General features: G+C 38.6%; 1 pseudogene; it reads left to right on the top strand.

The window, feature by feature from the left end:
- The first annotated feature begins 4,929 nt into the window (after positions 1 to 4,929).
- Positions 4,930 to 10,830, top strand: LOC103892361 (high mobility group protein B1-like; annotated as a pseudogene).
- Positions 10,831 to 11,660: the final 830 nt, after the last annotated feature.

Genomic DNA, 11,660 nt, shown 5'->3' on the forward strand with positions numbered 1-11,660 from the left:
GAACAGATCTGGAAAACTGAATCTTTGAAAATACGTAAGTGTGGGGGGACCAATTCTTTTATGAACTACAGTAGTGGGATTTTTTTTCTTAAAAGAAGTTAGGGCTTCCTCTCTATCCCAGTTTAACCACAACAATTTAATAAAACTAGTACTGTAGTTCAAAACAGGACATTAGTTTATAAGCTAATAGATTTCAATCTAGCTTTGTCATTTAGTAATTGTGTGACTTGGGCAAGTGACTTAATTTTCTCATCTATAAAATAAGGATTATGTACCATTTTAAATGGCAACAAAACTGGGATTATTCAGATAGAAATCTAAATTTGTCCAAGGTTGTAATGTTGGAAAATTATTAAATGAGAAAAAGAAAAACAGGAAGTGTTATCAGAAAAGACTGTACTGCTAAGATATCACTTCTCTCCAAAATCATTTATTAGATTCGATGTAAACTTAGTCAAATTCCCAAGAGGCTTTTTGGGGGAAAGTGGTAGAAATCAATAAGCTGTTTCTAAAATTTATGTGGGAAAAGTAAAGGAATTAGAAGAGCCAAAACAATTTTGAAAAGCACAAGTTAGAAGACCCACACTACCTGATTTCAAGACTAAATATAAAGTTCATGATGTAGACATAATATAGAATGGAGTTTAAAAATAGACCCACAAATACAGTCAACTGACAAAAGTAAAAGAGCAAATTACTAGAAAAAGGATAGTGTTTTTTCAACAAATGGTGCTGGAACAACTGAACATTCATATGCAGGAAGAAAAAAAACCCCAAACAAAAACCTCAAACCATATCTTATACTACCTATATATAAAAAGTAGCTCAAAAGTGATCATAGACCAAAATGTACCTCAACCTATAAAGCTTCAAAGAAAACAGAAGACATGTGTGAGACTAGTTTAAGAAAGAGTTCTCAGATACTACACCAAAAGCATGATCCATAAAAGAAAAACAATTGACAAGCCTTATCAAAATTAAAAGCAGCTGTTCTCCTTCCTAAAAACACTATTAAGGGACTGACAAGACAGGAAAAACTCTGGGGGAAAATATTTGCAAATCACATGTCTGACAAAGGACTTGTGTCCAGAATATATGAAGAACTCTCGAAATTGAACAATATGAAAACTCAACTTTTAAAAATGGGCAAAACAATAGGACAATTTACTAAAGAAGACACACGAATGACAAATATATAAGAAAAGATATTCATTAGGAAAATGCAAAATAAAATCACAATGAGATACCACTCTACATCTATTAGAATGTGTACAATTAAAACTATACATTCTGACCACACTAGCATTGGTGAGTACGTAGACTAATGGATGCTTTATTGCTCGCAGGAAAGGAAAATGGTACAGATGCTTTGGAAAACAGTTTAGCGGCTTATGAAGTTTAACACTTAGCATATAACCCAGCACTCCTATTTCTAGGTGTTCACCTAAGTGAAATGAAAACTTCAGCTACGTGACTCATGCATACTATATGATTCCAATTGCATGACATTTTTGAAAAGGCCAAACTATATGATCAGAAAAACACAGCAGTGGTTCTCAGGATGGGGGTGGGCGGGGTTGAGCATGGTAAGAAGTTGTTAAATTAGCACAAAACACCTTCCTGTAGTGATGGAAATGTTCTGTATCTTGATTGTATTTAGCTGTAAGACTGTTTAAATTTGTTAATATTAATGGAATGATACGTATAAAGAGTAAATTTTACTGTATTATATCACAATAAACCAAGACTTAAGAAAAACTGCCTAGTATATAGAAAATGTTGAAACGCATGTTATCCTTCACTTCAGTTGAGCATCTGCACACCACACTAGCATGTGTGCCACCTGGGATCCTTTTTATTACACTGCAATAATCACACTGGCTAAACCTATTCTTTAAACTTGTAACACTACCTAATTTTAACAGTTTGAGGAAAGCATTCCATTTTAATCCAAAAAATATACCTCTTCCCCCCGCCCCCCCAAAAAGAATTTTGCTCTTGTTGCCCAGGCTGGAGTGCAGTGGCATGATCTTGGCTTACTGCAGTTTCGGCCTCCTGGGTTCAAGCGATTCTCCTGCCTCAGTCTCCCGAGTAGCTGGGATTACAGGTGCTAATTTTTCTATTTTTACTAGAGACGGGGTTTCATCATGTTGGCTAGGCTAGTCTCGAACTCTGACCTTGTGATCTGCTCACCTCGACCTCCCAAAGTGCTGGGGAGCCACCGCGCCTGGTCTTTTTTCTTTTTTTTTTTTTTTTGAGACGGAGTTTCACTGTTGTTGCCCAGGCTGGAGTGCAATGACACAATCTCAGCTCACTGCAACCTCTGCCTCCCGGGTTCAAGCAATCTCCCGCCTCAGCCTCCAAACCAGCTGGGATTGCAGGCACGCACCACCACACTTGGCTAATTCTGTATTTTTAGTAGAGACGGGGTTTCACCATGTTGGTCAGGCTGGTTTCGAACTCCTGACTGCAGGTGATCCACCCACCTAGGCCTCCCAAAGTGCTGGGATTACAGGCATGAGCCACCGCACCCAGCATACCTCAATCATAATAAACATTAATTGCTTATTAGAACTGTTAAAGGACACACGAAATAGAAAACGTGATTCTTGCCCTTTACAAAATATTCTGAGAAGCTGTTTCCTTATAAAACCACTAAATTATATCTTACCCTCCTTTAAAGTGGGGTGAATTTTAAAGATACCTTTTCACATGTTGCTGCTTAAACTAAACCACCACCAAAAAAAAAAAAAGTAAGGAAAAAAAAACCAAAAAGACTTCAGTGTGGTGGTGTCCAACTGTGGTCCCAGCCACTCATGAGGCTGAGGTGGGAGGACTGCTTGAGCAGTGTTGCAGTGTGCTGTGAAAGTGCCTGTGAATAGCCACTACACTCCAGCCTGGACAACATAGCGAGACCTTGTTTGTATAAAGTTAAAAAAAAAAAAAAAAAAAAGATAAGGCCAGGCGTGGTGGCTCACGCCTGCAATGCCAGCACTTTGGGAGGCTGAGGCAGGTAGATCACGAGGTCAAGTGTTAGAAACCAACCTGACCAACAAGGTGAAACCCCGTCTCTACTAAAAATACAAAAATCAGCCAGGTGTGGAGGCAGGTACCTGTAGTCCCAGCTACTCAGGAGGCTGAGACAGAAGAACTGCTTGAATCCAAGAGGTGGAGCTTGCAGTGAGGCAAGATTGTGCCACTGCACTCCAGCCTGGGCGACAGAGTGAGACTCCATCTGAACAACAACAACAAAAATAACAAAGAGGGCAAAGAAGAAAGCCATCCATATTCCCACAACCTGGAATAACTATTTTAGGAATTTTTTTTTTTTTGCTTGCTTCCATGGTTTTTTTGTTTTGTTTTTCTTCCGGAGACAGGGTCTCACTCTGTTGCCAGGCTAGAGTACAATGGCAGGATCAAAGATCACTGCTGCCTCAACCTTCCGTGCTTAAGCTATCCTCCCACCTCAGCCTCCCAAGTAGCTCGAATCACAGGCATGTACCACCATGCCTGGCTAATTTTTAAAAATTTTTGAAGAAACATGCTCTCTCTATATTGTCCAGGCTGGTCTCAAATCCTGACAAGTGATCCTCCCACCTCGGCGTCCCAAAGTGTTGCGATTACAGGTGTGAGCCACTGCCCAGCCTCCATTGTTTTTGCAATGTATGTCCTTAAGTTATATGGTATGTTCATATGTACCTATTTACTGTCCCTCATATAAATATTAAAACATGACAAGTAAAAGTAATATTCCTTCTTTGACCACTCAACCCCTTCAAGAGGTACTCTATTAAAGTGTATCCTTCCAGTCCAGGTATCTCTTTGAAATAAATACTAGTATAATGTGATTAACATATAAAGATAGTTGATGAGCAGGATTCCTTACTCATGTATCTTGGGTTTGTCTTTGAAATGTATCATTTGGACTTACATTTCATTTCTACTACATGGAATCACAAAGTTTGGAGAGAAATTCATGTAAATAAAGAGTTGAACTGTTAAGATCCACGTGGAAATGGGAGTTAATTTTTTTTCAGGAAAAGCCAATGGGATTCAAGATTAATATAATATAAGGGAATTATTCTTAAGACAGCACTAAAGAAAATTCTGGTAATTTAGAGAAAAGGAAATGTTATAGGAAAATTACAGGTATAAAGATAATAATATATGATATTTAGTAGGTCTGACTGGTTTGAGTATCAGCAGCAACCAAGTGATAGCAGTAAAAATTCAAGGCAAATATTTGGATGCCTACGATGTATCACATCACCAAGGAAGATTAAAATTTAAAAAGTTAAGATATAGTTCTTTCCCCAGTGAGAAAAGCAGATACTAAAAATCACTGGCAAGGTCTATTAAACGTGTATACAGGCTGGGCACAGTGGCTCTCACCTGTAATCCCAACACTTTGGGAGGCCGACGTGGGCAGACCACTTGTGGTCAGCAGTTTGAGACCAGCCTGGCCAACACAGTGAAACCCCATCTCTGCTAAAAATACAAAAATTAGCCGGGCATGGTGGCGGGCGCCTGTAGTCCCAGCTACTTGGGAGGCTGAGGCAGCTGAATTGCTTGAACTCAGGAAGCAGAGGTTGCAGTGAGCCAAGATGGTGCTGCTGCACTCCAGCCTGGGTAACAGAGTGAGACCCTGTCTCAAAAAAAAAATAAAAAAGAGCTGTGTATACATATACTTGTATGTCTATACTGAACTATAAACATGTGCTTTGGGAAGGAGAAGACATAAATTCTGACAAATATGGAAGGGAATTTGGGAACATTTCCTGGACACCTAGTGGAAGACCCCTCCAATGAGTGAATTCAGGAGAAAAAGCATTATCAATAATTATGAGCAAAAAACTTCTGAGATTCCAGTAATTAAAACAAAGTAGACTATGTAAAAATATGAAGAACAGAATTTACATGATAGTGGGAATGCATGCAACAGACAACTTTCTCAAAGTGTGGTTCAAAGATCACCTAAGTCAAAATTCTACAGATTTGAATTCACCAGGTATGAAGAGGGACCCAGGAATCTGTATTTTGAATAAGTACCTGAGGTAATTCTTATTAACACTCTAAAATTTGAGAATCACTGATTTGGAAACAGGTTATTAAAAGGAGAATAGAGTAACAGAAAAGGTTACTTTTAAAGTGATGACACTTAGGGCAGGGTGTGATGGCTCACGCCTGTAATCCCAGCACTTTGGAAGGCCAAGATGATGGGTTGGTCACCTGAGGTCAGGAGTTCGAGACCAGCCTGGCCAACATGATGAAACCCCGTCTCTGCTAAAAATATAAAAATTACCCAGGCGTGGTGGCAGGCGCCTGTAATCCCAGCTACTCAGGAGGCTGAGGCAGGAGAATCACTTGAACCTGGGAGGCGGAGGTTGCAGTGAGCCGAGACCACGCCACTGCACTCCAGCCTGGGCAACAGAGCAAGACTCCAACTCAAAAAAAAAAAAAAAAAAAAAAAAGAAAGAGATGACATTTAGAAAGCAAAATGGGGGAAGAAGCAGTAGGGGATGATGGGTATCTAGGAAAATTTTTTTCGTGATTGTGTAAGGAATGTAAGTCTCAGAAATAGCAGCATACATACACCTAGATGAAAAAAAGAGTGGGGGGTGGGGGGAAGGGGAGGAGGGGAGGGAAGAATCTGGCAGAAAATTTACAGGGATGGTTCCAAATATTTTAGAATTCAACATCAGCTCCCAAGGAAGACAACATACAGATGTTAGGAGAACATTTCCAACATGTGAGTGAACAAAGAGCCAGGGTGCCAATAAAGAAGAAATTCTGTAACTGTTCACTAATGGTCAGGGATTGAAAAGCATCTTTCATATTTGACTGACAGGTCAAAAAAGAGAAAATTAGCTCTGACTTAATGCAGACCAGGTCAATTTGGTCAAAGAGAATTTTATAGACGAGCTTTGGTTCTACCATTGCAAAACAATATTCCGTTACCAGCAGTATTAGTAGGATTCAGGATTACACTAAAAGCATATTCTACTCACACATTCTATTAACAACTAATTGGAATTTCATTTCATAGGATAAAAACTGACAGAAAATTCATCATTTATAACTAGATGTTCTATTTACTATTTTAGCTGCAAAAGATTCTTAAAATGGTTTTACTGCAACTTTCCCCCAAAACATATTCAACATTTACAATGTAGCCCAGTTCTAATTACCATCTAACCTTTGACCTGCCTCTTCTATAAGTGAAGCAAATGTGTCTAAATGCAGTTCTTACATATTTCTGGAATAAAAATCTACTAGAGATGAACATAGATCCTTCCTTCATAGGCAATCTAATAATTCATTCACAACCTTAAACACATTTGACATGGAAAGCCTAAAGGCAAGCCACAAAGTAGGCAAGTCATACACTAAATAGTTCTGACACCGAAAGGTTTCTCTTGCTTCCTGGCAACCCTCTCTTTCATGATAAGCAGCCAAATGAATCTTTCTGACAAATGACATCATATGTAGACAAGACATGCCATTCTCCCCCACCACCCGCTCTAGATATCTGGACGGCTTCCAAACTGAATTTCAGAAGCTAGCCTAGCATAAAATCCATTCCTTTCCCTAAATGGAAATCTGACAAAACAGGAAGTACACAGCAGCACATACAAGCAAGTTTTGTGGCTTAAGTATTTACTGGTAACAGACTAGTTCTTCCTGACTAATAAAATGCAGAACTTCAAATTTGAGAGGAAAACAGCAAGTCTGCCTTGGGTTACCACGGCCTCGGCAATTCTAAGGCCTTAAAAGCAGTATCACGTGATACACAGAGGAATAAGAAACAAGAAAGTGGTGCTTTTTTTTTTGGTTATGTTCCTCCATACAAAAAAAAAATTCCCCTCCCTGTCCCATCTGACCAAGATCTAGGCCACCAAAATTATACAAACACTGGAAGAAGCTTTATGATTGCATATATAGACTAAGAAACTAAGATTTTTTTGAGAAACAGTAGGAATTCTGGTTTGATTTGAGGGAAATAATTGGGGATTTATTTTTATTTTTTTGCTTGCCATAGGATTTGAGGTAACCCTAAATGTAAATAAATACAAATCCCTAAGATCCCTAAGTGGGCTATTTGAACTGGTAGACTCAGTAACATATTAAACGTATCAAACACGCCAACAGAAAGAAAAAAAAAAAAAGACCATGAATTCATCCTCCATGCCTTTTTTCCCACTCAACCCACTGCTGTTAGAAATTTTTCAGGTAATGATTAATTTGTATCCAACTTTTAAGCTATTACACATAAGTGCAGTAGTATATCTAAGTGTCCAGCAAATCTTAAAGTACCAAACAAATTTAAAACGTTATTATCTAGTTGATTCCTCACCCTGTCCAAAGCAGGTTGAGACAGACCTACAGTAAAGTCATGAAACCACTTCTGTGGATCACATCAGACTTTTTTTTTTTTTTTTTTCTGAGATGGCGTCTTGCTCCGTACCCAGGCTGGAGTGCAGTGGCATGATCTCGGCTCACTGCAACCTCCACATCCCGGGTTCAAGCGATTCTTCTGCCTCAGCCTCCCAAGTGGCTGGGACTACACATGCGCGCCACCACGCCCGGCTAACTTTTGTATTTTTAGTAGAGACGGAGTTTCACCATATTGGCCAGGTTGCTCTCGAACTTCTGACCTTATGATCCACCCGTCTTGGCCTCCCAAAATGCTGGGATTACAGGCGTGAGCCACCGCACCCGGCCCCACATCTGACTTTTTATACAAATGAACTACAGAAGAAAATATTGAATCACACTGTAGTACTTTTGTGTGTGGGCAGCATAGACACATATATAAAACTGAAATGTCACTATAATGACATTAATGAAATGTCACCATAATGAAATTAATCAGTGTGGCTATTACTTGAAATATCTGTTTTACCAACCAATGAAAGCAATCAGAACTCTTGTTAAATAAAACAGTGAGATAGAGGGGGCATTAAAGTTTCTGTCAGAATTTGATTCCAGGAACATCAGCCAGTTCCTCAAATGCTAAAATTATCAAGTAAATGTCTAAGACTTCTGATTCTGAGTTTATTAAAAAAAAGTTAACCTTGCAAGGAACAGGTGGATATTAGAAGCTTAGAATTCTTGTTTTAAAAATATGGTGCTAGACTGCAACCCTAAAATAGAGCTATAAATACCTAGCCCAATGACCCTCATTCTCTAAAAGCAAAAACAGTGGTGTATCCCAGGTCACAGCCAATGAGTAACAGGCTTATGAGTAGAACACATAACATCCAGTTTTCAAATCCAGTGTTTCAGTATTAGAGTGCTTATTCAATCCAATGTCCTGTTGAATTACTGTAAAAATTCTGAGAATTTTGGAGCTAAGTGCACACAACTACTGCTTTAACTCTATGAAGGCCTACTATGAGCCTGATATTTTAACTTATCTCCCCAATTCCTGCCATTCTCATTTCGTCCAAATCATGATGCCACGCCCATAGCAATACCACAGCAAGCAAGGCTCAAGTGGTCTTCATGAAATATCTCATCCAGTTCCTATTCTCAGGCTATACCCAGTTTCACACCTAAAGGCATTATGGTATTGTAATTAAAAAAGAAAAGTACTTGGAGGGTGAGACTATGGATTCAACAATTTATTGAGCCACATGGCTTATCTATCCCACTATTGGCAGGTGACGAACCCTTAGCCCTGGATGAACTTTTCCCAAATTTGTACCACTGATAATTATTAGGAAGATCTGTGAAAAATGAGGTAACAACAAGCAGAAAAACCATTCTCTGGTGGTTATTTAGAGATACAATCTTTTTTTAAAAAAGTGATTTCATTTTAAGTGACTGGCCAGGACATTCTTGAATGTACAAACACTGACAAAACACATTTTTACTGGCATGCATTTGTCCATTAAACATAATCTTTTAGCTTGCGATACCTTTTATAAATTTTCATTACACAAATGAATGCCTACTAAGTCCCAAGGCCTATGATAGGTTCTAAACCTACAAAGAAGAAAAAGGTACAGTTTTCTGCCTGTAAAGATTGCATAACACAGTAAAAGAGACATATGTAAATAAAAGGCTAAAGTGCAATACAAAAAGTGTTAAAGAATCATGTAAGAGGAAACATATGAAATTCACATGATGATTACCTATATAGTTCTACCTACTGAACTATCAGAAAACTTCACTTAAAAAGGTAGCATTTGAATACAGGGAGATAGGATAACATTCAAATTGGTGAGAACAGTATGAACATAAGTAAATGAGAAAACATATGGCTTGTACAAGAGAACCATGATAGTTGAATGTGACTGCAGCATATGATGCTTGAAGTAGTAAAAAATAAGGTTGGAGAGAGGTGGATATGACCTTTAGTAGGGTCTCACAATCAAGACAAGAGGGTGTAGATGCTTAATTTCTGTATATCAATGCAATAAACGTATACATTTAAAACTCTCTTGGAATGATATGCACGTAAGAGTATTACATATGTTACCGCCACCACCACCACCTCATACCCAAGTACTTCCCAAACACTTGACACCATTCTAAGCATTTTACATGTATTTACCATGTAATACTAATTCCAACCTTGTCAGGTCAGTTCTATTATTATCCCCATGTTACAGATGAGGCAAGGAGAATAAGAAATTTGCTCTAAATCACCCCTCCTCACAAAAATCCTGGCTATACCTACACATTCTAAAGCTGGAAGTACGTTCTTTGCCAACCCGGCATAATTTTTAAAGCTATCATTCTTATGGGGGCACAGGAAAAACCTACAAAGTAACCTAAATGACTTAAGAATCCTTAAAAAAATAAAAGGTGTCAAGTGAGAGCCAGACAGGCACTGGGTGACTCTGTGCCTCGCTGAGGAAAAATAACTAAACACGGGTAAAGGAGATCCTAAGAAGCCAAGAGACAAAATGTCATCATACGCATTTTTTGTGCAAACCTGTCGGGAGGAGCATAAGCATCACCACCCAGATGCTTCAGTAAACTTCTCAAACAGTTTTCTAAGAAGTGCTCAGGGAAGTGGAAGACCATGTCTGCTAAAGAGAAAGGAAAATTTGAAAATATGGCAAAGGCGGACGAGGTCCATTATGAAAGAGAAATGAAAACCTATATTCCTCCTAAACAGGAGACAAAAAAGAAGTTCAAGGATCCCAATGCACCCAAGCAGGCCTCCCTTCAGCCTGAGTATTGCCCAAAAATCAAATGGAGAACATCCTGGCCTGTCCACTGATTATGCTGCAAAGAAACTGGGAGAGATGCAGACTAACACTGCTGCAGATGACAAACGGCCTTATGAAAAGAAGGCTGCAAAGCTGAAGGAAAAATTCAGAAAGGATACTGCTGCATATCGAGCTAAAGGAAAGCCTGATGCAGCGAAAAAGGGAGATGTCAAGGCTGAAAAAAGCAAGAAAAGGAAGGATGAGGAAGATGACGAGGATGAGGAGGAGGAAGAGGATGAGGAGGAAGATGAAGATGACGACGATAATGAATACGCTGATTATGAATACGCTGGTTTTAGCGGTTTTGTCTATAAAACATTTAACTCCCCTGTACACAACTCACTCTTTTTAAAGAAAAAAAACTGAAATGTAAGGCTGTGTAAAATGTTTTAAACTGTACAGTGTCTTTTTTTGTATAGTTAACACACTACTAAATATGTCTTTAGATAGCCCTGTCCTGGTGGTATTTTCAGTAGCCACTAACCTTGCCTGGTACAGTATGGGGGTTGTAAATTGCCATGGAAATTTAAAGCAGGTTCTTGTTGGTGCACAGCACAAATTAGTTATATATGGGGATGGTAGTTTTTTCATCTTCAGTCGTCTCTGATGTGGCTTATACGAAATAATTGTTCTGTTAACTGAACACCACTCTGCAATTGCAAAAAAAGAAAAGTTGCAGCTGTTTTGTTGACACTCTGAATGCTTCTATGTAAATACTTTTATTAGAAAAAAATAACAAAAGGTGTCAAAAGAGATAAAAAGTGAAGCAATAAAAACATACACATAACCACACATTCATTAAAAACTCAGAAAGTTGTAAACTGATGCACATATGTTAGGTTTTTAAATATACTGTTTTTTTTCCTCAATCTGAAAACAGGTATCTTTGTAACTCAAAGCTAGCACTACAATGGAAAAAATTTTAAGTACCTATTTAAATCAAATCAAAGACTGTCTTGATAAATATTAAAAAGTAGCTCAAATTTCATAAGCTCACATACCATCCCAAAAGTAAAACTCCAAAAAAGTTAGGTTTCATAAAAGCAGACTAAAAAGTGGAATCAAAAAGAAAAAATATGTATATTTAATATTGTGATTGGTATGTAATTGATAAGAGACTGGCTTTTTTCTAAAACAAAATCAGGAGAGAGCAGCAAATAAAACTTTATTTTTTTGAGATGGGTCTTGCTCTGTCACCCAGGCTGGAATGCAGTGGTGCTATCTCGGCTTACTGCAACTTCCGCCTCCTGGGTTCAAGCAATTCTCCTGCCTCAGCCTCCCAAGTAGCTGGGATTACAGCTGCCTGAAACCACACCCAGCTAATTTTTGTATTTTTAGCAGAGACAGGGTTTCACCATGTTGGCCAGGCTGGTCTTGAACTCCTGACCTCAGGTGATCTGCCTGCCTCGGCCTCCCAAAGTGCTGGGATTACAGGTG

Source organism: Pongo abelii, chromosome 15 (genome assembly GCF_028885655.2).
Source record: "Pongo abelii isolate AG06213 chromosome 15, NHGRI_mPonAbe1-v2.0_pri, whole genome shotgun sequence".
Taxonomy (NCBI): Eukaryota; Metazoa; Chordata; class Mammalia; order Primates; family Hominidae; genus Pongo; species Pongo abelii.